This window comes from Chrysochloris asiatica, unplaced genomic scaffold (genome assembly GCF_000296735.1).
Source record: "Chrysochloris asiatica unplaced genomic scaffold, ChrAsi1.0 scaffold00142, whole genome shotgun sequence".
NCBI classification, from domain to species: domain Eukaryota; kingdom Metazoa; phylum Chordata; class Mammalia; order Afrosoricida; family Chrysochloridae; genus Chrysochloris; species Chrysochloris asiatica.
The window spans coordinates 4001833-4028544 of NW_006408660.1; positions in this window are offsets into that span (position 1 = coordinate 4001833).

Genomic DNA, 26712 nt, shown 5'->3' on the forward strand with positions numbered 1-26712 from the left:
CAGAGCTGCTGGGTATGGTTTTGCAGGTTGTGCACTGCTTATGGTGGAGGGGTGAGTGGGGGGTTGAAGTCTGGTCTACACTCTGCTTACCACCTGGGATGGAGCTGGAGGAAAAGAATTGTTTTTTAATTTGCACAAAAGCCTTTATGAGCTCACTGTGTCCCTAGAAATACCATTTAAGAACAGAGCTGGTTTGTGACAAATGAACATTGGCCAAAAAGCCTGCCAAGTTCATTGCCGTCAGCCTGTTTGGGCTGCTAATGCTTAAAAGTTTTCTGATTTTTTTTTAATTACAAAGACAAGACCCATTTTTATAAATAAACCCAAATTATAAAGACATAGAATAAAAAGTGTTGGAACTCCATAGCAAATTCCACACGGCCAATCTCTATTAAGGATTTACTTGATCTACTTTCATTTTTTTTTTTTTTTAATGTTTCTATAAAGGTGTTCTTCAAGAGTTTTCACACATGTGTTCAACTTCCACAATTTATATAAATGATATCACTTTATGTAGCTTCTTCTTCAGCTGGTTTTCTTCAGTACTATATCCTGAACATTTTTCTGTGTCAGCAAATCTACCTCATTCTTTTTTATGAGTGCATAGTATTCTAGGGAATGGATATAGATTAATTTATTTAACCATTCTTAATCTAGATGATTTAGGATGGCCTTGACTGGATGAATCAGCTCTGTTTTAATAACTTTCTTATACTGTATCCCAACTTTGTTCTCATAGTAACAGGTTGAAAGTCATAGGTTTGTGGTTGACTCCCCAGCACTTCCATTACATAGTTTGCCAAGCAAGTCACAGATCAGCTCAGACTTAAGACATTCAACAGGTAGATAAATGGGCTCCCTTCTTAATGGGAGGAGCTTTAAAGTCATAGTGCAAAGATCATGGATACAGTGTGGATATTAGCTAGGCCCACGAATGCAGTTAATCAGCTACAAAGGGAGATGCCTACATTTAGTTTGTTAAAAGAAGAAGAAGAAGAAAAAAGATCTTATCTTGTTCTAGTTCCTGAGCCACTAAACCATGAGTCATTTACTCTTGTAATTAGAAGATTCGAAGGTGGTTGTGTCTGACTTTGAAAAATGGATGTGGAAGCAGTTGGCAAGGGGAAATTCTCCTCTGCCTGTAAAGTTAATTTGGATGCCCATTTGGCTGTTGTAATAAAATTAAAGTTTATTTTTTTCCCAGTAAAATCTGGGAAGGCAATCCAGAATTGATGTAGTTGTTCTTCAGTCGTTAGGGTCTGTGATAGTTTTTGTGTTGGCTTGACTGGGCTAGGATTCCCAGTGGTTAGCCAATGAGATATGGTTATCCCCATAGTGATGAAACCTAATACAGGCAAAGTTAACTCTATGATGATTGGTTGTGAGGTTTTGTTTCCCTAAAAGACATACCTAAGACAGAGTTCCAGAGATCTTCTATTTGGTCATGCTTGTCATCCTCAACTCAAGGTTATCATCTCATGGTCTAAAATAGCTGTTACAGTTCCTGCCATTACATCTGCATTCCAGTTGGCAGGGAGATACAAGTCTTCACTTCTACTCACATCTCATCGGTCAGAACTTATTCTGATGGCCACAGATAGCTGCAAGAGACAGGTACTATTTGGTTTGATTGATCCAGTTAGAATATGGACCCAGTTAGAATTCAACACATCTGTTTCCTAAGGAAGAAAGGGAGAATGGATATTGAGGGACAATGTCTATTTTTCCCTTTGTATTTTCCCTAGGCAAACTCAAACTTTATGAAAAATGATCAGAGCTCAGACCTGCAGCATTGGACTGAGAGGCACTTTATAGTTTATAAATTGCAGGTAGCATAGAGTATGAGAAATATAAGAACAGTCTTTGGAGACCCACAGATTGGGACTTTGATACCAGTTCTGCTACTGCCTCATTGTGTTATTCTCTGTGCCTCAGTTGCCTCCTATGTAAATGACGGAATAATCCTAGCCTCGCCATACTGGGTATGGGGAGGTGAAATGGAATGCTGTGTATAGTGCTCAACACAATGCTTAACTCAAAGTGCAGCAGGTGCTGTTGATGGCCTCCCCCCCCCCCCATCCTCCCTACACTATGAAGGCTGTTTACTACAAACACCTGTGACTCTCTTTCTGCGGGCTCTTGTCTGACCTTGAGGAGATGCTTGCTTGTCCTTGGGGCAAGCTGGAAACGCCATAGAGCTAATGTCCCTAGAAGCAGCTCTCAGGAATTAGCTCAAGGGTGTTCAGACTGCCTAGGTGCCTAGGACTATCCCATATCAAGAAAACCTTCTGTCTCAAGCATCCTAGCTTATACCCTGGCACACAGTTCTTGATAGGAGTAAGCTCTAGTTGTCCAAGCATCAGGCCTGCTAGAAGTGCAAGATAGTCAATACCTCCAAAATTAGTCCTAAACCATGACAGATGGAGAGTTAGTGAGTAAGTGACCAGCTTACATGCTCCTTGGGTGGGGTCTCTTTGAGATGTGTTCTACACCATCTCACAGAGTTTCCCAGCAGGAGCTAGCTTTAGTTGGCCACCTCTCATTACACACATTTTTCCTGGCTTTCTTCCCTTCCCTATCCCCTACAGGTGATTCCCGAGGTCACCTCCCAAAGAAAACACCCGCCCTCACATCCTTGTCTCAGGGTCTGCTTCTGGAGAAACCCAATCTCAGACTACACATCTGAACAATTATCATTATCAAACACTCTCTCTCTTTTGATATTTACAGTAATGCTGTGAAGGAGCTAGACCAGTGATGATTAGTGTTGTTAGGACTGATACCATTTCTATGTAGCACCAGGAAAAACTCAGGCTCGGTGACTCAGAGAGGGAAGAGACTTGTTAACAAATGCACAGCCAAAAAGAAGAGCAGCTGAGATTAGAGCCAAGGCCTCCTAGCTCCATGTGTCACCACTCTCTCATGTCTCTCCTTGCCTCTTGTACAATGAATTGGGGTCATGCAGAATTGCATACTGCATGTAGGTGTCTGATTATATTGGAAGTTTCTTTTGTTGGATTTGCAACAACTCTTGAGTAGCAATGGTTAGGGTTTTGCTGCACTCTGGATTTATGTTTGCCTATACAATAAGCACTGAACTGCAAACCTTCACAAGGTCTGCAGTTAGAGCCCATCAGCTACTCTGCAGGAAAAAAGATGAGACTTTCTTCTCCTGTGAAGATTTAAAGCCTCAGAAACCAGATACAGAGTCTCTATGAGTGAGAACCCGCTTCACGGCACTTAACAACAACAGAGCCACTGAGTAAGGGGTTGTTTCAAGTCTACTGAGTTTCACCAAGCTTCCAAGGGGTAGAGTCTGTGTAGATTTGCTATCTCTAACCCTGTCAAAGGAATCCATCAAGATACTGGGATACGAGGTTTTTTTTTTTTTTTTAATCTCATACTCCTGAGGATAAGATAGCTGAATTTTCTTTAAACAAACAAACAAAAATCAACAAACAGCCCTTACAAACAAGGCACAAAAGCAGCTGGTTAATCCCTTGTTCAATGGGCAATACAAAGTTATTAGCAGGGGTTTATTTGGGGAAAAGAAAAAGGAACCAATTCACATTCTCGCTTGAGACTTCATTTCCTTGGTCTATTTTAAACATCACAAGAGAAAGTCATAGCAGGCTTTTCAGTTGCATTGCAGCAGTCATAGACAAAAGAATTCTGAACAGTAACATCCCATGGGGCAGCTTCCAAACCGGTAAAACAGTAGCAGTCTCCCCAGTTCCAGAAGGATGGAATTTGCATAAGTGTCTTAATCAAATCCCTCTTCTTTCTTCTCTGTCAAAGCTAAAACCTCACTGGACAGGTTTCATGTGTCAAAAGTTTTATAATTTGGTACCAGAACTTGTACTTCCCTGCTGTAGGAAATAACTAATCTTTTTTTTTTCTTTCTTTCTGATGACATATCTCTAACTTTTAGCCAGACACACAATGGTTTTGCTGAGGAACTGAGGACATTTTGTGTGTGTGTGTTTCTTGAAGTTCACAGAAGACAAAAATGTTAAAGCCAATGTTTAAAGCTGACTTTACATTCACAGAATGTACTTCTGGTAAAGTTGACTCTAGTCAAGGGAACCAACATTGATTTAATTTTAATTTTAGTTGTTGTTGTTGAGAATATACACAGCAGAACACTCACCAAGTGAATAATTTCTACATGTCCCCTTCAGTGACACTGAGTACGGTCTTTGGTTTGTACAACCATTCTCACCCTGTTTTTCAGCATTGTTCCTTTCCGATAACATAACCTCAAACCATGTTGCTAGCTGAGTTCATTCTGACTCATGGAAACCCTATATGACAGAACTACCCCCTAGGGATTTCAAGGCTATCATTTTCTCCTGCAAAGTAGCTGGTGGGTTCACATTGCTGATCTTTTGATTAGCAGCTGAGCACTTAACCACTGAACCACCAGGGCTCCTTAACCTGAATTTACTCATCCCCGTGTTTCCTATTTAAGCCATTTGAACTGCAAGGTTGGCAGTTCAAGCTCACCAGCTGCTCCTTAGAAACTCTGTACAGGGTCGCTATGGGTCAGAACTGACTAACAGCACTTCACAACAACAATAATGTTTCCTATTTGGAGTCCTGCTGTGGCACTGTGGGCTAATGCGTCAGACTGCAAAGTCGTTTGAACTGCAAGGACAGTAATTCAAGCTCACCAGCTGCTCCTTGGAAACCTTACATAGGATCAGAATGGACTCCATGGCACTTAACAACAACAACAACAACAACATATTTCCTATTTAAGGAGCTCCGATAGTGTAGTGGTTACTGGTTGGGCTGCTAACCTCAAGGTCAGCAGTTCAAAACTGCCAGCTATTCCATGGAAGAAAGATGAGACTTTCTGCTCCCATAAAGATTTACAGTCTCGGAAACCCTACATGTGGTCTCTATGAGTCAGAGCCAATTTCACGGTACATAAACACCACCACCATGTTTTCTATGTAAACTTGTGAGTTGCTGTTGTCAATTTAATCCCATATGTTGTTGTTGTTAGGCGCCATCGAATTGGTACTGACCCATAGCGACCTTATGCACGGCAGAATGAAACACTGCCCTATTTTGGGCCAACCTCACTACTGTTACCACGCTTGAATCCATTGATGCTGCCACTTGGCCAATCCATCTCGCTGGGGGTCTTCCTCTTTTTCTCTAACCCTCTACTTTTCCAAACATGATATCCTTCTCCAGCGACTGGTCCCTCCGGACAATATATCCAAAGTATGAGAGACGAAGTTTGGCCATCCTGGCCTCTAAGGAGCACTCTGGCTGCACTTCTTCCAAAATGCATCTATTGGTTCTTTTGGGAGCCCATAGCACTTTCAGTATTCTCCTCCAACACCATAACTCAAAAGCATCAATTCTTCTATGGACTTCCTAGTTCATTGTCCAGCTTTCGCATGCATATGAGGTTATTGAAAATACCATGGCTTGGGTCAGGCGCACCTTAATCCTCTAGCTGACATCTTTGCTCTTCAACACTTTAAAAAGGTCTTGTGCAGCAGATTTGAGAGTTCTTAAAAGAGTACAGCACTCAAGGCAGACATTCTTTATTAGCTAAACTAAATTATTGTTTGGATTAAAGGAAACTTCTTCCAAGGATATTTTTAGTCTAAGATTTGAACATTATTTTAGGACAATAATTTTGGGAATTTATCTAGCCTCAATGGCTTCAGAAAGTCTGGATTCCGTAAGAATTTTGAATTCTGTTCTGCATTTACCCCCCCTTTTGATCAGGTTTCTGCTAAAAAATTAATATAAGGAGAACCAACATTTATAGAACAGTTAAAACTCAGTGCTGGGAACTTCTTCTCTATATTCTAATATAGACATCATCTAGAATACAGTTAATATTCTCCCCATCTTGCAGGTTAGAAACCTGAGGCTGAAGGGAGCTATTCAAGGTCCTTTAGCTGGTAAAAGGTTGATCGGGGATTTAAATATAGAACGACTTGATTCCAAAGCCCATCATTTTTCTTTTTACTTTGTTACTTTGAAGAGGGCAAATGTTGTCTGCAAAGCTTTTTAAAATCCTGGAATCTGAGAGGTTTTACATATATCTGAAAGGTTAAACTGTTGGTATAGGCTTACATTGCTTTTTGTGAAAATTTTCATTACTGAAAATCTTCAAAATTGTGAGTCATTATTAGGGTTGTATCAGTCAGGGTACATTTAGAAAATAGCAATGACTCAGTAAAACAGAGAGAATTAAATGCGGAAATTGGTTATATAGGAGTTGTCATTGCTAATGTTTGAGTGAAGAAACCCAAACATTAGCAACTACATGAAACTACCACCACTGTAGATTTGGGGAACAGAGAAAGGAGAGGTGTTAATAGACTCCAGGAACTGAAATATCCTGGTAGAAGTGGGAATAGGGCAGACCTGCCCAGCAGTTGTTGAAATCACAGGGGAGATGGAACTCTTTCCAGAGAGACACCACCTAAGGCAGAGAAGGAGGGAGAAATACCCTGGCTTCTACCTTCCTCTGATATCTACCGATGCCTCCCATTGGCTGAACCTATCCTGAAAACCCACCCACCTGCCATTGAGTCAATTTCAACTCATAGAGATCCTATAGGACAGAGTAGGACTGCCCCATGGAATTTTCAAGACTATAATGTAAATCTTTATAGACACAAACTGCTATATCTTTCTCCTATGCAGGTGATGGGTTCAAACTGCCAACCTGTGGCACAGAGTAGAGGGCTGAAAAGTGACCTCAAGGCCCACTCAGATGGCACATTAACTTCTTATAAAGCAAATTAATTTCCCACTGATTGTCTTACAACTTCAACCAGGTTGTGTGTTTGCTTCTGTTTTTTTCTTAATAGCTTTAGGAGTCCTAGTGTGGTGCTGTGGGATCAGCACTGGACTACTAACCACAAAGTTGGTGTTCAAACCCACCAGCTGCTTCTTGGAAACCCTATACAGGTTTGATATGAGTCAGAAGTGACTCAATAGCGCTTAACAACAACAGTCAACACTTCATGGAACTCTGGTGGTGTTGCAAGATAAGCACTGGCCTACTAACCAGTTCAAACTCACCAGCTTCTCTATGGGAGAAAGATGAAGCTTTCTGCTACTGTTGAGATTTATAGCCTCAGAAACTGTATACCGACTTGATAGCATCTAACAACATCAACACTTTAGTCCAAGGGCTCTTGCCTGAGTCAGTACTCCAAACCTACCTTGGTCTTTCTCACAAAGTCTCTTGCCTGCTCCCCCACCCGCACTCCAAGCAGGGTTAACCTCCCAAGTTAAACCACCATTTTGGTATGTCTTTATTTGATGTCAAGATTGGATTCAGGCCCCAGGTACTAACTTTGGATACCAGTAACAATGGGACTGGACTTTCTTTTCAGATGCCACTCGATTCCCTTTGGAGGAAATATGGAGATGTGGGAGGAAGTGGTGCAGGTGGAGGGCCCTCTTTCTCAAGGTGGTAAATTATTCAGGGGCTCTAATGGCTTGGAGATTGCCAGGCATGGCTCCCTTTTGGAGAACACTGTTGGTGGTATTGATGTTGGCTGGGAAAAAAGAGCTGCTTGGTGGATATTCCAGGAAAACATCCGGTTGCTGCAAGCTGGAGCAGAGGGAGGGGCAGCAGGAAAGAAAACAATATTGAGGGGTGGCTGGGGAGGAAGGCAGGGTGACGGTGGCAGGAGCCCCCTACCTGGCTAAAGGAAGATAACCCACTGGCTGGGCTTTTTTGTCTCTCCTGCCTGCAGTTCTCTAGCGGAATAATGACCACTGGCTGCTGCAAGATCTGATGTGCTTTGATGGGACCTTTTTATGGTCTCATAAAAAGGCAGTTCCACATTGCTGAAGAGCCCATTTGGAAACAGCAGAATGACTTCCAGCAAAGGAACGGCAAGGTTTCTGGGTCCTGTTGCAGCCCTTCTATGGAGCAGACCTGACTTATGAGTGGGAGGGTGGATGATAGTCAGGGCTCACCTCTTGGCAAAAGTTAACAATGAAAACCAAAGCAAATCAAGAACAATGGAAATGGAGTCACTTGGCAACCCAAAGGTAGAAAAGAAAAAGCAGAAGAATATTGTTGGGTGTTGTGGAGTCAATTCTGACTCTCAGTAATCCCAAGGGACAGAGTAGAACTACCCTATAGGGAACTACTGTGAGATGCTTACAAGGGTTCAGGAAATGTCATTTTCTCTGATTTTGATACTTAACCCCCACCCCCACGCCAAGCCTCAGTTTCTTCTTCTGTAAGATGGGAATAAAAATGACATCTACTTCATAGAGTCCTGGCTAAAATGATATATGATGTATGCAAGATACTTGGCTCAGGGCCTGGCAAATAGCCCTATCTGCAAAAGTAGCTATACATGGCAGCCATTGTTACTGGTACAAGCCAAACAAATCCAAGCATGAGGCGCTCTGTCCTGGTGGTAAAGTCTGTGTTTGAATTTTTTCTAAATTCAGCACTTAGAACCAGAAATTAGAAATAACAAGTTCTCTTATGAAGGCAATAGGAAAGGATCTTGGGAACTGCCTCGCATAATCTAGCCTTTGTCCATTTCACCTGCCGATAATGGTGAAATAACAGAATAAATGCCATCACCACCAGCAATAAAGAAATCAATGCCCCTGAGGGCTTTCCATCAGGAAAAATACTTTTATTCCATTCCATTTTGTATCCTCTCCTGTTCATATGTGTATGGGTCTGAATGCAGTCAGTTTTTTTTTGAAGAGCAGCCTGGGAAGTAGGGAAGAAAGCAGATGGATCCGTCTTTCAGCAAGAAATAATTGGGTGTCGACTCTGTGCCAGGCATGGTGCTGAGAGTGAAGAACTGCAGAAGGACAGTGTGATCACAACTCCCCTTCAGAGCTCATGGCACCTGGGGAAGGCGACAGGTCAGAAAACAAAGGATTCCTTTGTGGCAGCTCAAAAAGGTCTACAGTCCATGGCAGGGAGTCTGAATTCTGACCCTCAGATTGTCCATGGCGGGGAATCTGAATTCTGACCCTCGGATTGTCCATGGCGGGGAGTCTGAATTCTGACCCTCGGATTGTCCATGGCGGGGAGTCTGAATTCTGATCCTCAGATTGTCCATGGCGGGGAGTCTGAATTCTGACCCTCGGATTGTCCATGGCGGGGAGTCTGAATTCTGACCCTCGGATTGTCTTCTAAGGAGCCCTGGTGACACTAGGTTAGCACTAGCCTGCTAACCCCTCCTCCCTTAAAAAAAAAAAAAAGATTGGTTGTTCTAACCCACCCAGTGGTGCCGCAGAAGAAAATCTTGGAGATTTGCTTTCATAAAAATTATAGCCAAGAAAACCCTATGGGGCATGTCTACGTGTGGTTGCTAAGAGTCAGAATTGGCAACCAATAACAACAACAACAACAATATTCTTTGCTGTTTGTTTTTGTCCTTTTCTTCTCTACCCTTGGACTGCAAGCCACTCCACTTTCATTTTTCTGTTTTTGCAAACATCAGGAGGCCAGCTTAATTTCCATTGTGAAACCTGCAGACTGGAACATGCTGCAATAGCCCTCCTTCTCTCCTGGAAGTCAGAGTTTCATGGGAAGTCAAATTATGGTGAAAAGGTCCCTTGGTGAGGTTGGCATTTGTCCACTTATCAAACTCCAGGTGCTTGGCATATAAGGCAAGAGTGAAGCAGACAGGGCCCAGCCCTCCTGGACTTCGCAGTAGGGTGGGAGTGAAGAAATGGACAGAAAACTGGGAAACACACACATAGGTAGTAATTGTGCTATGCCCTGGAGGAATTGAAGGAGTGTTTGATAGGAACCAACAGTGGGAAGCCTGAGACATTGCAGCTGATATGGGCAGGCCAGTGGGAAACCAGGCAAGTGAAGAGCAGAGAGAAGGGCATTAAGGTGGAGGGCGTAACATGGAAAAAGAGCTGAGGTTGGAGATCATGGCACAGATGGCATAGGCTTCATTGAATTGAATTAAGGGTACCAGGTGAGACTGGAAGCAGGGACAGGGCCCGATCATGTAAGGCCTCCAACCTAGTGGTAAGATTTAATTGAACAAAATGGTTGTGTTTCAGTGAAGGTGTACACAACAGTTTGGGTTCCTGTTCAACAATTTCTACACTAATTGTTCAGTGACATTGGTTACATTTTTCACAATGTGTGAGCATTCTCATTATTTCTAGTCTGGTTGTTCCATTTCCATTCATCCAATCTCCCTGATCATATCTCCTGGTGTGGCACTGAATGATAATGCACTGGACTGCAAGGTCGATTTGAACTGTAAGGTCAGCAGTTCAAATCCACCAGTTGCTCCTCAGAAACCCTATACAGGGTCACTGTGAGCTGGAACCAACTTGATGGCACTTAACAACAGCAACAAAATTTGGTCTCATACAGGTGATCTTTTTTTTTTTAAAGGAGCATGAATAACTTACAGGTTATATTCATCATTATTATTATTTTTATAGCTAATTTGTTATTTAGCTACAAGGTGACCTCAAGGGCTATTTTGAAGAGTGTCTCAGTAAACTAGTCTCAGGGAGTCCTCCAGTTTCAACCAGTCAAGTCTTTTTTTTTTTTTTTTTAATGGAATTTGAGATTCTGTTCTACATTTTCTCCTATTTTATCAGGCTCCGTGTATTGTGACCCTCATTAGAATGGCGGGTAATGGTAACTGGATACCATCTAGTTCTGGTCTCAGGGTATGTAAGGCTGTGGTCCGTGTAGACTATGTGCCCTGTAGGTTAGCTTCTTTCTTGAGTCTTCTTTCTCTTGTGCTCAGAAGAAACCGATTGTATATCTTGGTTCTTAAATTCCTGTTCCATTACCTCTCATAGGACTTCATTTAAATAGTTTCTTGTTAAAACCAAAACACAACAGTGGAACCTTGTCAGCCCCCCTTTTGCTCTCCACAGCTTTTGCCTTTTTCACTCTTGGATGGTTGCTTCCCACCCCCATTCACTCAGTTTCCCGCACTGCCACTTGCAGATGAATTCATAATGGGGATTTGGTTCATTTTGGGTTTTTCAGGATGATAGTCTATTTGATTTTGCTTCCTCTTCCAACTTTTTCTCCTTTTTTCTCTTTACCTCCTTGTCCTCCTCCTGTCTCCTTTTCTCTCTTCTCCTTCCTCCCACTTCTCCTCCTCCTCCTCTTCTCCATTTCTCTCTCCTTGTTCTTCTTCTTAAGTCAAGCCTGGCTTCGAACCTTGCTCCCTAGTGTTTGGTATTTGGTTTGACCGGAAGTGCCTGACGCCTTGAGGGAGAAGAAGAGACTCTTCCTCATTTCTCTCAGTCTGTTTCCTCCAGCTCTGGGGTTAGGCCCCTGACAGAACCACCCCACTCCCTTGCAATCTCTTCCTTCTCTGGGGCTTTGCATCTTGCAAACAACATCTTCATTTCTCCATTGACCAGGCCAGAAATCAGCAGTCTCCTTGTCACCTCCTTTCCCTCACCTCTTCTCACTTCCAATCAGCCTCCAAGCTCCATCCACTCTGCCTTCTTGAGAAAAAGACTCCCCCCAACCTGCAATTAGTCCCCAGCCTCCAGGTCCAGGCCAAGTTGGCACCAGTGATCTTCTCAGAGGTTTCTCTGCGGCCCTCGTTTTTCTGCAATCCAGTCTCTATCCAGGAGCCAAGAGCATAAAGCAATAAATCAGAATGTGTCACTTTCCAGCCTAAACTCTCCAGTGCCTTCTAATGAGCTCTGTGTCCACCTCTGCCCACACGTCTTCCCCATCCCTACTCTAAACCACCACCTTCTCACTGTGAATGATTCCTACCCTCCTAACAACCTCCTTCACCGCACTGTCCATACTGCAGATGCCCACTGCTGTTGAGTCCATTCCTACTCATACCAAACCTAGGTGGAAGAGTAGAGCTGCCCCAAAGGGTTTCCAGGGCTGTAATATCACAGAATTGGACTGCCACATATTTTTGCTGTGGAGCGATTGGTGGATTCAAACCTCCTATCTTTTGTTTAGTAGCCGAGCACTTAACCCTCTGTGCCACCAGGACTCCTTACATTACAGATTGTTGTTGTTGAATCACTTCTGACTTATAGTGACTTTGTATAGGGTTTCTGAGGAGCAGCTGGTGGATTTGAACTGCCAACATTATGGTTCTCAGTCCAATGCTGATATAATGATTTTTTTTTTTTTTGAAAAGTGATATATATTAATCGTAAGATATTGCAGCAGTGCAGAAAGGTTCAAAGAGGAAGGAAAAAGAAAATCATGTTACATCTAGCACGCAGAAACAACCAAGACTAACATTATCCTCAAAAAAAGAAAACAACCTTTCGAAAATACAAATCTGATTATGCTTCTTTCCTAAGTATAGCTTTAAAAAGTGGGTCCCTGTTGCCCTGACATTCTCAGCATGACTTGGAAGGTCTTATGAGCCCTAGACACTCCTCATCTTGTAACACTTCCCCCTTGTTCTTTTTGCTCTGTGGTTCCACAAGTCTGGTTCCATTTGTCCAAGGATGGGTTACATTTGGCCCATGTGCCGTATGTTGTTGTTATGTGCCGTGGAGTCGGTTCCGACTTATAGCGACCCTGTAACAGGGTTTCCGAGGCTGTAAATCTTTATGGGAGCAGAAAGCCTTATCTTTCTCCCGCGGAACAGCTGGTAGTTTCGAACGGTTGACCTCGCGGTTTGCAGCCCGATTCGTAACCACTACGCTACCAGAGCTCCTTGTGTGCCGTATAATGCCCTCAAAATCATTTGGTTTGGCCCTGCCAAGGCAACCAAAGTTCCAGCCATCACATTGCTGTTGTTATCTTTAAGTGCCATTGAGTTGGTTCCGACTCATAGCAACCCTGTATAGGGGTTTCTGAGGAGCGGCTGGTAAGCTTAAACTGCCGACCTTTCAGTTCAAATCAACTTTGCAGTCCAGTGCATTAACCACAGTGCCACATTAGAGTTTGACCAAATATAGAGTCTTGTTTTTAAGTTGATAATTGTGTATGGTCCGCAAATGATGTTATAAATTTTGGCAGAAACAAGACTCCCCCCAACCTGCAATTAGTCAAAACAGCATCAGCTCTTATAACAAAAAAGTTATGTTTTGAAGGCATAACAGTTTATTTTGCTCTTTTGATATTATTTATAAACCTGCTTTAAGTATGCATAGGACTTTGTTGTTGTTAGGTGCCGTCAAGTTGTTTTTGATTCAGCAGCTCTATGCACAACAGAATGAAACACTGCTTAGTTCTATGCCCTTTGTTTCTGCCATTGTGGCAGTCCATCTTGTTGGGAATCTTCCTCTTTTTTGCTGGCATACCAGTTTACCAAGCATGATGTCCTTCTCCAAAGATTGGTCCCTCCTGACAACATACCCAAAGAAGGAGAGAAAAATCTTGACATGGTCACTTCCAAGAAGCATTCTGGTTGTACTTTTTTCAAGACAGATTTTTTTTTTTTCTTCTGGCAGGCTATTCTTCCCATATTCTTCTCCAGCACCGTAATTCGAATGCATTGATGCTTCTACAGCCTTCCTTATGTATCTGAGGCTTGGATCAGGCACTCTTTAGTCCTCAAAGTGAAAAAGATTGTTTGTAGTAAATTTGCTAAATGTCATATGTCATCATTTGATTTATTGACTGCTGCTTCCATGAATGATGCAGGAAGCACCAAAAGAAGAAGGCAAGAATACAGAGTCACTGTAACAAAAATAATTGGTCCATGTTTAACCCTTTCCAAGAGGTAGCATATGGTCAAGAACTGATGCGACTGAAGGAAAGTCCAAGGTGCCCTGGGTGCATTGGCGAAAGACAAAGCTCTAGGAATTGACAGAATACAAATTAAATTTTTTTAGCAAACTGATGCATAACTGGAGGCACTCATTTGTCTATGATAAGACAGCTACTTGGCCAACCTATTCCAAGAGATGCATATTTGTGCCCATTCCAAAGAAAGGTGACCCAGTAGAATATGGCAGTCAGAATAATATCATTTATATCACATGCCAATAAAATTTTGCTGAAGATAATTTAAAAAGGGGTGCAGCAGTACATTGACAGGGAGCTGCCAGAAATTCAAGCTGATTCAGAAGAGAATGTGAAACTAGGGATATCAATGCTGACGTTAGATAAATCTTGGCTGAAAGCATAGAACACCAGAAAGCTGTTTTATTGTTATTAAATGCTATCGAGTCGGTTCCAAATCATATTGACCCTGTATGGGGTTTCCGAGGAGCGGATGGTGAGTTTGAACCACCAACCTCACGATTCAAACCAACCTTGCTTATCCTACAGTGCCACACCAGAAAGAAGTTTATTTGTGCTTTGTTGACTATGCAAAGGCTTTCAAATGTATGGCTCATAATTCAAACATTGTCAAGAATGGATATTCCAGAACATTTAATTGTGCTCATGAGGAACCTGTACATAGACCAAGAGGCAGTCATTAGAACAAAACAAGAGGACACCGAATGGTTTAATATCAGAAACGGTGTCATCAATGTTATAATAACATTCCTAGTTTCACATTTTCTTCTGAGTGCCTTCCAATCTCAGGGGCTCATCTTCTGGCATTAGCTCAGACAATACTCAGCTGCTATTCATGACGTTTCCAGTGGCTAGCCACTCAGAAGTGATCCGCCTCTCCTTCTTCCTAGTCTGTCTTAGTCTTGAAGCTCCACTGAAACCTGTCCACTATGGGTGATCCTGCTGGTATTTAAAATACTGATGCCTTAGCTTCCAGAATCACAGCAACACACAAACCACCACAGTATGACAAACTGACACATGAGTGGTGATCAGAGGGCGTTAGATTTCCCAAAACCTGCTCCCATGTAATATCAGTTTGATCATGTCCTGGGAGGTCATCATAGGTTGTTGTTGGTTGTAATTGAGTTGATTCTGACTCATTTAGACCCCATGCACTTCAGAATAAAGCTGCTCTAGAGGGGTTTTCGTGGCTGTAATCTTAACAGAAGCAGATTGCCAGGCCCTTTCTTCTGCAGCACCACTAGGTAGATTTGAACTGCCAATATTTAGGTTAGCAGTTAAGTTCAAATTGTAGTAATAGTTGTGACCATTTAATAATCGTTGTGTGGTTAAGTGTAGTCAAGTCAGTTTTGACTCATATCTACCTTGTGTAGGGTTCCCAAAGAGCAGCTCGTGGGTTTGAACCACTGAACTTGTGACTAGCTGTCCGACACTACACCAGGATTCCATTTAATAATTACCAGCTAATAAGTATGTACGGAGTCCTGGTGTGGAGCTGTAGGATCAGCACGGGACTGCTAATCACAAGGTTAACCCATGAGCTGCTCTTTGGAAACCTTGTACAGGGTCACTATGAGTCAGAACCAACTTGATGGCACTTAACAACAACAACAAAAAGTATATGTACAACAACAAGTGTACGTACACTAATTAGACAGAGCATCTCTATGAAATCCTACATTAGTCCCGTTTTACAGATAGCTCAGAGATGGCTAGTCACTTACCCAAAGTCATGTGGAGAGTTAGTAGCAGGGCTGGGATTAGATTCCAAGTTGTTCTGATCTGGAATCCATGGTGGTAGCCATGGGAAACACTGCTTTTTTATAGGATATAGGGTCAGACTGCTTTTTCTAGCTCATATCTGGTTTCATCCATTAATCCCTCACATTCCAGCAACTCTAGATTGTTCTTGTTGTCACAGACATAGCAAGGATACCTTTGACCCTGGGCATTTGCTGTCTTTTCCCAGCAAGCATTCTCTATCTGTTGAAATCCAGCTTCACCTCCAATGCATGGCTGGTATGCCTACCTCCTATATGACCTTTCCAAGTTAGAATTAATTGCCATTTCTTCCTTGCTTACAGGCTCACTGATAGCATTTTTATCACCTACTTCATTCCTCCTGATATTTCCATGAGCTGCTACAATTTGGCCCCATACTTTTCAAGCAGGTTCACAGACTCATGGGGGAAAATGGTGTTGGATCGGGGCTAATCAAAACCAAAAGTTAAAACATGGAGCATTTCCCTAGAACCTTGATTTTATCTGATGGCAAGCAATTGTTTTGTAAGGCACAAAGAGCAAACTTTATGAGGATTTTAAAGGAAAATATGCAACTTCAAAAAAACTTTATGGTTAGCCACTTCAATCCATGTCACGGAATCCCTAGTGACTCAAAGCACACACTTTACAATTTGTGACAGTTTGTAAGGGATGACAGTATAAGGGATGGAAATGAGGGACTAGAATTTAAATGTTTGGAAACAATATCTGGTTTTGCTACTTACAAGTTTCATGACTGTAAACAAGTGATTTAGCAGTTTAATCATCTGAAAATGAGGCAGGTAATAAAAGCAAGGTGCTAGGATTGTTGTGAGAATTATACGGATAATAACAAACTCAAACCAAACCCACTGTCTTTGAGGTGGTTCTGATTCATAGCTACTCTATAGGACAGAATAGAACCGCTCCTTAGGATTTTTGAGATTACAAATCTTTACAGGAACAAACAACCTTTCTCCTGCAGAGCTTCTGGTAGGTTAGGACCGCTGGTTAGAAGCCTAATACTTAACCCATGGTGCCACCAGAGTTCTTATATGGGGTAATAAATGCTTTAAAAAAGCTTATCAATGTGCCTGGCATTTAGTTAATGCCTGATAAATATTGGTTATGATAATTATGCTCCATGAAATTTTAAGTTCCTGTTTGGGTTATCTGTTGCTGTATAATAAACTACATCAAAGCTTAAGTGGCATAAAACGACAACCATTTTATTATGCTCATGATTTTTGTGGGTCAGGAATTTAAAGAGGGCACAGCAAGGGTTGCTTGACTGTTCTCTATAATGTTTGAGGGTTCAGCTGGGTGGTGATGTCAATGGTTGGGGCCTGGAATCATCTGGAGGGTTTTTCACTCCCCTATCTGGTACCTGGGGTAGAATGACTCACATACTGAGCTTAGCTATTGATCAAAGTGCCACCAGTGATCACACCATGTAGCTTGGCTTCCTCACAACATGATAGTTCTGAGCTCCAAGACTGAGTGTTCCAATGAACAAGGTGAAAGTTGCATTGCCTTTTATGACCTAGCCTTAGAATTTATATACATTACTTTTGCTATTATCAAAGCAGTCACAACTGTGCCCTTCAGATTCAAGGCAAGGGGACAAAACCCCCTCTCTCATTGGAAGGGGGAGTGTGGTGGCTCCACATAATAAGCACTGGACTGTGAACCACAAGGTTGAAGGTTTGAGCACGCTTGATGCTTTGCTGGAGAAAGATGAGGCTTTCTGCTCCCACAAACACTTAAAGCTTCAGAAAATCCTACACAGGTTGCTATGACTTGACTCCATGGCACTTAACAACCATTGGAAGACTATCAAAGCCATCTGCAACTATGCCTTTAAATCAGCACAGCTCCTGTATGCACTCATCTTTCCATCCCTTGCTAGTATTGAAAAACCTTCCAGCCAATTATGACTCATGGAGACCCTATGTGTTTCAGAATAGTTTAATAATAGTGATTTTTCAGACATGTATCATTAGGTCTTTCGGTTGAATTTGAAACACCAACCTTTCTGTTACTGCAACATGTAAAAAATAACCTTTTTTTGTTTTTTAAATTGGTGAAGCAGCCCTTAAGAAAATATCTCATGAGGGAGGGTGTGGTTGATAAACAAATGTAGAAGGCACATGCTTTGTGTGTAAAAATATGGGAGTAGCCAAGACCATTGACACCTTCTTGGCTCTTCTCTGAACCAATTGTCATCTAGTCCAACTCTTTGAGGATACCTTCCTATCTTAAAGCCTAGAAAATAGGAGTGCTCATAAATATTCATTAATTTAAAATTTACTAGCGGAGAAGCTGAGTCACAGAGAGAGGACAGGTCAAGTGCTCCCAGCTAACAAGTGGTTGAACAAGGGCTAAACTGTAAGTCTTTTTACTCCCTCTTTGATTCTCTACCATCCACTCCACCCAGCTTTCCTTCCTGCACATCTTGAATCAAAGACAGAATTTTATAAGAGCAAATAGAATATTGTTTCGGAATTTGTGCCATTGACTCAGATAAGAAGTTGTAAATCTAGATGTCTACAGGTCATCTAGAGGAGAAAAGTGATCCAAGTATAATAAGATTAATGTCAGTGGCCACCTGGCTGTGAGAAACAACAGGGAGTGGTAGGGACTGAGCCTGGTGTGGTGTTGTGGGTTAATGCTCTGGAGTGCAACATCATTTGAGCTGCACGGTAGTTGGTTCAAGCTTACCAGTTGCTCCTTGGAAATCCTATACAGGGTTGCTATGAGTCGGAACTGACTCGACGGCACTTAACAACAACACGTGCTTTGTTGCTTTGCTATAAGCTAAGGTTGCCATGTGGCTCTGTGCAAGTAGAGCTGACATACTTTTAAGAGAAGCTGGACAGCCAAAGAAACTGGAGTAAAAACTCCTGACATGTAAATCTGGGTAACAGATTCCAATTTAAAGCATTATGGAGGCCATATGTATTAGAAGCTAAATAAAACACAGGTGCTGAATTCAGCTCTGGTTGGGACTTTTCATCAGGGCATTTAATATCTGGTGAGTTTTACTTGCAAGATGGAAATCTGAACAACTTTGGGTCAGACAATTTGAAATCAGAACAAAGCTAAGAAAATACAATGGTCTTTTAAAAACAGGCAGCAAGTTCACTTTTACTGAAGGCTGTTTTCCTTCCTGGGCCTTTCAAAGGCAGTTTGGGACTGGCAGGCAATGGGAGAAGCGGAGAGAATTGATCACTCTTGCTGCCGAAAATAAACATCTTTACAACAGAGTTGTAAAAGCAAATAAGGTAATAAAACATGGAGCTGAAAGGTCAGGGTTTTTTGGGAGAAGGTTATGTCTTATGAACATTACAGTATGGAGAAAACCAGATCTTAAACCATGGATGCTATGACTTACACCTTTCTGAAAAGTGAGGAGGAAATGTTTTCGTTTAGAGTATTTCAGTTTTCTTCCAAAAATGTGAGAAGCACTTAAAACATAGGGGGATTGTACCATTAAATAGTACAAAGTAGAATCCTTTTAAAATTATTTATTTTTTCCATTAAAGTAGCAAATATTATATTTGTGGAAATGTTGGAAAATATGGTTAAGCATAAAAAGATAGTAGAAACCATTCATAATCTTACTCCCAAGAGTTTAACATACATCTTTTGATGTTTCTTCTATGCATGCTAGGGGCCACTGTGTACTTTGGGAGTTTTAGATGGTCTTTGGTAAGTGGACACAGGAATGTCTGAATCCAGTCTTGGCTCAGCCACCCCTTTTCCCCCAAGGGTTTCAGTGGAAATAAGTGTACACAGCTGGAAAGTAGGTACCATTTTATTACTAGGTGGGCTCATGCTGAAACCCCAGCACTGCTTTCTATGGTAAGTTGGGTTGGAGGGCCAGATTGATTTTCAAGGCTTACTAGGATTCATAGTCCTTCCCCAAACACAAAGTGAATCCTAGAATCTTACAGCTCTCTGCTCGTGTGGGACAGGTGGCTGACTTGATGAGAATCCTAATTCAGAGCGTGGGAGTGGATCTAATTTCTCCAGCCCCTTTTGTAGGTGGGATGTAAGAGGATAATGTAAGGACACACTTCTTAGTACATAGCACCTCTGCCAACTGGTAAGCACGGACCAGTCAATCTCCTGGTATAGGACCTAGCCAGAAAAGCCTCTTGGGCGGGAGTGAAGAGAGAGGAAGGGAGAGGGAAGAACAAGTTGATATCCTTCTGTTACATATATGCAAAGGAGCCCTCATGCATAGTCACTAAAGCGCTTGGCTGCTAAAAGAAAGGTGGGCAGTTTGAACTTACCAGCTGCCCCACAGGAGAAAGATGTGGCAGTCTGCTTCCATAGAGATTACAGACTTGGAAACCTTATGGGGGTAGTTTTACCCTGTCCTACTGGAGTACTGGTGTGGCACTGTGGGTTAATGCTCCAGACTGCAAAGCCATTTGAATTGCAAGGCCGGTGGTTCAAGCTTATCAGCTGCTCCTCAGGAACCCTATACAGGGTCACTATGGGTCGGAATTAACTTGACAGCACTTAACAACAACATAGTGTCACTAGAGTCCTGGTGTGCTGCTGTAGGATAAGCACTAGACTGCAAGGTCAGTTTGAACCAAAAGGTTGGTGGTTCAAACTCACCAGTTGCTCCTCAGAAACCCCATATAGGTCACTGTAAGTTGGAACTGACTCAAAGACACTTAATAACAACAAATAGTGTCATTATGAGTTGAGATTGACTTGAAGACAATGGTTATGCATGCACAAATTTTATCTTCTTACAAGATGTGTCCATATTCTGCATATTGCTTAATTGCTTGTTTTTTTCACTTTAATGTGGCCATCACTTCATGTCATAGACACAGTTACCTCTTGGGAACAGATCTATGAGGACAAAGAAAGTGGGTCAATGAGATGATATATATCACACACACACAGTTCTTACAACATGACTACATTTTATAATCAGTTTTACAAAAGGATTCTTACAAAATGAGTTCATGTGGTGTAAATTGTATCACTTGCTTTTCCATCCACTGAAATACTGCGAACATCTTTCATCATCAAGAAACCCAGGGATTTCTTAGGGATGATTGTTGTATAGGGTTTCTGAGGAGCAGGTGGTGGGTTTGAACCACAGACCTTGCAGTTGGCAGTCCAGTGCTTATCCTATAGTGCCAGATCAGAGACCTGGGGATGTTTGGGGAGTCAGGATAGGAAAGAGATGAAATCATTTATCATGTACACATAGCTGTAGAATATATTCCTATTGAGCATATTGTAACTTGTTTTTCTTTTACTTAAAGCCATTCTGACTATCTTTCCATGCCAAGAAGTACTATAGACCCCTTTGGGGAATGTTGTATACATCATAGTGCCATTGAACTCTATTAATTTTTTTAAAATACTTATTTTCTTGTGAATTCTGACTGCATCAAATCATATGTAATTTTGGACAAATGAATTACATTTCCTTAGCCTTAGTGTCTTTGCCCAAAAAATAGAACTAATTTTACCTACCTGAAAAAGCTGTTTTAAAGATTAAATGTAAGAATTTTGCCTACTAGCTAACTATAGTAATAGACTAGATCCCATTTCTACTTGCTTATGTAGTTCCAGGTTGTTGTTGTTGTTAAGTGCTATCAAGTCGATCTGACCCATAGCGACCCTTTATAGGGTTTCCAAGGAGAAGCTGGTGAGCTTGAACCACCAACCTTGCAGTTTAAATGACTTTGCAGTCTAATGCATTAGCCCACAGAGCCACACCAGGAGTTCCAGTTATTCTACTTTAAATATATTATCTTATTTGCTTCTCCAAACACTCTGAACTGGTGGGTGACATCTTTACATTATATAGATGAGAAATGTTATGTATATGTGATTTTATATTTCCATTTTTTTAACAAAAAGAGGAAAAGGATTGAATTAACTTTAATATAATTTTTTGTTTGACCCGATATATCAAAAATATTATCCTTTAAGTATATGGAAGAGGTGGTGGTGGCGGTGTGCTATGGATTTGGTTTTGACTCATAACAACCCTGTATAGGATTTCCTAGGCTGTAAACCTTTACGGGAGCAGAAAGCCTCTTTTTCTTAGATTCAAACTTCTACCTTGCAGTTAACAGCCCAACTCATAACCCAATACACTGCAAGGGCTCCTTTGAAAGCATGTAATCAATATAAAATCATGACTGAGCTCCTTTACATTCCATTTTTCATACTAAGTCTTAAGAAGCCAGCATGTATTTTGCCCTCACAGTGCATCTCCATTCAGACTGGTCATATTTCAAGTGCTCAGTAGCCACATGCACCTATTGTTGTTGTTAAGCACTATCAAGTCGGTTCTGACTCACAGTGACCCTTTGTAGGGTTTCCAAGGAGTAGCTGGTGGATATGAAGCTTGCACATGTATCTAGTGGCTAGAATATTGTACAATGCAAGATTACCTTAAGGTCATGTAGCAAGGAAGTGACAAAGTCTAGGTTTGAACACCAATTTGTCTGATTTCAAAGCCTGGTGAGTGGCACAGTGGTTATGCACTCGGTTTGTTTACTGATCGGTTGGCAGTTGGAACTCACCTGGTGCTCTCCAGGAGAAAGATCTGGCAGTTTGCTTCCCTAAGGATTACAGTCTTGAAAACCCCCACGGGGGCAGTTCTAGCCTGCCTACAGGGTTACTATGAGTCAAAATGGACTTGAAGGCTATGGGTTTGGTTTGGGTTGGTGTCTCTTTTCAAATCTATGCCTACCACATTTTCTCACCTTTTATTCCATACCTACTTTCACTAGATAGATAGACTTGACAGTTGAATGTGAATTGTAAAGAAATGGGGGAGGTCAGTGGTGTTCCCAGATCATTCTTGAACCTATACTTTTATTTGCAACCTCTTTGCAACAGCTTATTTCTACCCTACTGTTTCTTCAGTCTGGGCCACCATGATCTCTATTTAACACAACCTTTGGTATTGAATTGATCTTGCAAAACATGAAGACAGGTTGGTATTCTGAGTGTACTCACCCATTCAGCTTTATCATACCTCCTCCTTGTCCCTGAGACAGCGTCATTGGGTTTGACTCAGTCAAACACGAGAAACACATTTCACCAAACATGAGAAACTGTGCCCAACAATACTGAGCAGCTGGAGATGAGAGAGTTCACTTTGGTGAGAAGCTGAGAGCACATTGGAAAACATAAATTACAAGGGCTTGGTAATGATGAGAACAGGCGAACTTTGGGCACCATTATATTTGACCTCCATTCATGTGTCTAATGCAGGATTCCCCTTTGCCTGTTCACAAAAGATAGAACAGTGTGGTTTTGGACTCTGCTCAGAGTACTCAGAGTTTAAAAATAAACTCTATTCTGTATAGGGATCAACTTTTTATTTAAATTACAGTAAAAATATGTATAACAAAACATTTGCCAAGTCAACAGCTTTTACATGTACAATTCAGTGACCTTGATGACATTCAACCATTGTTGTACAACCATTGCTACTCACATTTTACAAATTATCCCGGCAGCATTAATAGAAAATAGTGGTCTCTAAGCAAGGATGTCTCTTTTCTGCTCCCTCTGATCCATGGTAACCACTAATAAGCTTTGATCTCTATACATTTGCCTATTTCATATAAGTGGGATCAGACAGTATTTGTATGGGGATTAGCTTTTGAATCTATCATCAACATTTTATTCAGGAACTTCTTGGTTTGCACTAACTGTCTATAGTGGTTCTATGACATATATTAACCTTGACTTTATATTGGTTTTGACAGCAGAGGCAAACGACACAGCCATCTGTCTGACAAAAGTGACATGGGGTCACTTTTGACTTAACATTAACTTCTCTTGTGTACTTTACCTCCCAAATGTCATAAAACCCTAACTTCTCCACTTTTGAAATAACTTTTGCAATCTTTCCTCCCTGCAGCCATCATCATCCATCATTTCCCCTCCCCATTTCCCTCCAATTCATGTTCAACTGGCAATTCTATCTACCCAGTGAAAGTTAGTGAGGAATGGAAAGTGAGATGATGTGGTAGGAATGGCTTTGAAAAGAGGCACCAACCCAAAGCTAAACTCATTGCCTTCAAGTCCATTCCAACTTATAGCAACCTGATAAGACAGAGTAGAACTGCCCCACAGGGTTTCCAAGGCTGTAATCTTTATGGAAGAAGACCACCAGATCTTTCTTCTGAAGGTCGCCTGATGGATTCCAACTGCCAAAGCCATTGCACTAGGGATAAGATTCACATTTCCTTCCATGACCTATAAGACTCCACCACAACCTTCTAGACCTCTTCTGACCTCTATCCCTCCCTTTTCCCCATCACTCACTCTGCTCCAGCCATCATACTCTTCTTCTGGGTCTTTGCATTACTGAACCCTGATCTCTCAGCTCTCAACCCAAGCCAGAGATACCTCCCTTCATCATTTTCTTTAATGATGTTCCCCTGCTTCCCATTCTCCCATTAGTATTTTTTTTTTCAGAGTACTGACTGCCAACTGACACAGCCTTACTGATCTACTTATTTATTGCTAATTATCTATCTTGCCACTATAATGTGAGTTCCAGGAAAGCAGGGACCATGTTTTTCTTGGTCTTTGGCTGCATCCTCAGCATCAGATTAGTGCCTTGCAGGGATTCTTAGCAATTAGAAGATGGCTAATAAATATTTGTTGATTAAAAGTCAGGACTCCTGCAATGGTCTCCTAACTGGTGTGCCATCCACTCACACACTCTTACAGAAAAACTCCTGAAGCTGAAAGCACTTCATTGACTGGGCTACAAGCATTTGTTAGTATCTCAGCCTCTCTCAACTTCTGCCTTGTCCAGACACTTAAGTGACTCTTGTTTGCCTGCGGTGTTCTTCATGGCTCTCTGCCATCATCCTTCCCAACTCTCCTGCTCACTCTCCAAAGTGAATTCTCATTTCCGACTGCTCAGCATTGTTGGGTTCTGGTTCTCAAGTTTGGTGGAATTTGATGGGAGGACCCAGAAGTGCTTGAATCCTGATTGCTCCAGCCACTTCATTTCCTGGCTGAGGCTTCATATGCACAAGTGACAAATGGGAAATCTAAGTTTCACTTGATTAGTGGCTGGCTAGTGCCCCATGCCACCATGCAGGTCTCTCTGAGGCAAGTGACCTAATAGCAAGGTGCAAGTAGGACCTGTTCTTCCTCCAAAGCTACTCTTACCACTGATTGACTACCACGTTGATTGTGTTGGAGCTTGAGAAAAGGAGAGATGGGAAAGAGGGAGAGGGACGGAGAGAGAGATAGGCGGAAGGAAGAGAACATATGAGAGCTGGTCTTTCCTAAGAGGCAAGCCCCTGAGTCCTCCAACCCAGAAGGAGAAGAGAGAAGGATAGAGACAGAGGGAGAGAGCACACCAGACGGATAAGTGATCTAAGATGTACAATGAACACACCCACTGGTAGAAGGTCCAGGCAACACCATCCTGGACTCTGGTGAAACCTTTGGCCAGGTCCAGTCTCTCCAGCTCCAGTCTTCTTCCTGGCACTCAGTGTCCCCATTCACACATCTGGGTCTTCTTTTTCTATTAATTCTTTTTGCTTTAAATGGTCTCTTCTTCCATGAAACTCTCATAGATAATGAAATGCTGTGTGGTGCATTTGTTACCATTGATGAACCAGTGCTGATACATTTTTATTAAGTAAAATCTATCATTTACATTAGGGGTCACTATTGTTGAGGAACCTGTACATAGACCAGGAGGTATTTGTTTGAACACAACAAGGGGATACCGAGTGGTTTAAAATCAGGAAAGGTATATGCTAGGGTTGTATCCTTTCACCATACTTATTCAATCTGTATGCTGAGCAAATAATCTGAGAAGCTGAATTATATGAAGAAGATGGCATCAGGATTGGAGAAAAACTTGCTGGAAGCAAAGATGACTTTAAGTACTTACTGATGAAGATCAAAGACTACAGCCTTCAGTACAGATTGCACCTTGATAGAAAGAAAACAAAAATCCTTACAACTGGATCAATAAGTAACATGATAAATGGAGAAAAGATTGAAGTTGTCAAAGACTTCATTCTGCTTGAATCCACAGTCAACACTTATGGAAGTAGCAGTCAAGAAATCAAACGATGTTTGGCAAATCTGCACAAGACCTCTTTACAGTGCTCAAGAGCAAAGATATCAGCTTGAGGAGTAAGGTGGGCCTAACCCATGGTAGTGTCAATAACCTCATGTGCATGTGTAAGTTGGACAGTGAATAAGGAAGACCACAAAAAATTGATGCATTTGAGTTATGGTGTTGCAGCAGAATATTAAAAGTACCATGGACCATCAGAAGAACAAACAGATTTGTGTTGGAAGAATTATAGTCAGAATGCTCTTTAGAATCTAGGATGACTAGACTTCGTCTCTCATAATTAAGAGGGGCCAGTCCCTGGAGAAGGACATCATGCTTAGTAAAGTGGAGGGTCAGTGAGAAAGAGGAAGACCTCCATGAGATGGATTGACGTAGTGGCAGCAGCAATGGGCTCAAGAGTAACAACAATTGTGAGGATGGTGCAGAACTGGGCAGTGTTTTGTTCTCTTGTGCATTGGGTCATTGTGAGTCAGACACCTAAAACCAAGAACAGCCACAACATTTTTGTTGTCTGTCCTGTGTTTTTATCTGGTAACCCTAATCCATAGACAAAGGAACCCTGATGGCCCAGTGGGTAAGCATTTGGCAGCTAATCAAAAGGTGTATCAGTTTGAACCCACCAGTCATGCTGCAAGAGAAAGATGGGGCAGTCTCCTTCCTAATGGTTGTAGACTTGGAAACTCTATGGGCAGTTCTCTTCTATCCTATAGGGTCACCAAGGGTTGGAAAGGACTAGAGGGCAATAGTTTAATCCAGTGACATAGCCTTTAACCCAATGATTGTATCCCCGTAAGAGAAAGCGGGTGGGGTGGTGGCAGTGGTGGCAGTGGTGGTGGCAGTGTCTCTGGTGGAGATGGAGACACAGAGACACAGAGGGGACGGCCATGTGGAGACAGAGAGGCAGAGATCAGAGTGATGTATTTACAAACCAAGCAATGTCAAGGATTGTTGGCAGCTTCCAGAAGCAAGGGCCTGTAAACACATTTTCTCTTTTGACTGTGTCCACCCAGAAACTTGTATCAGGGTCTGAATTCCTGCAATTATGATTTCAACTAATTTGGGTAATGAATGCCTTGTCATTGTTGTTAAGTACTGTCAAGTCGATTCTAACTCATAATGACCC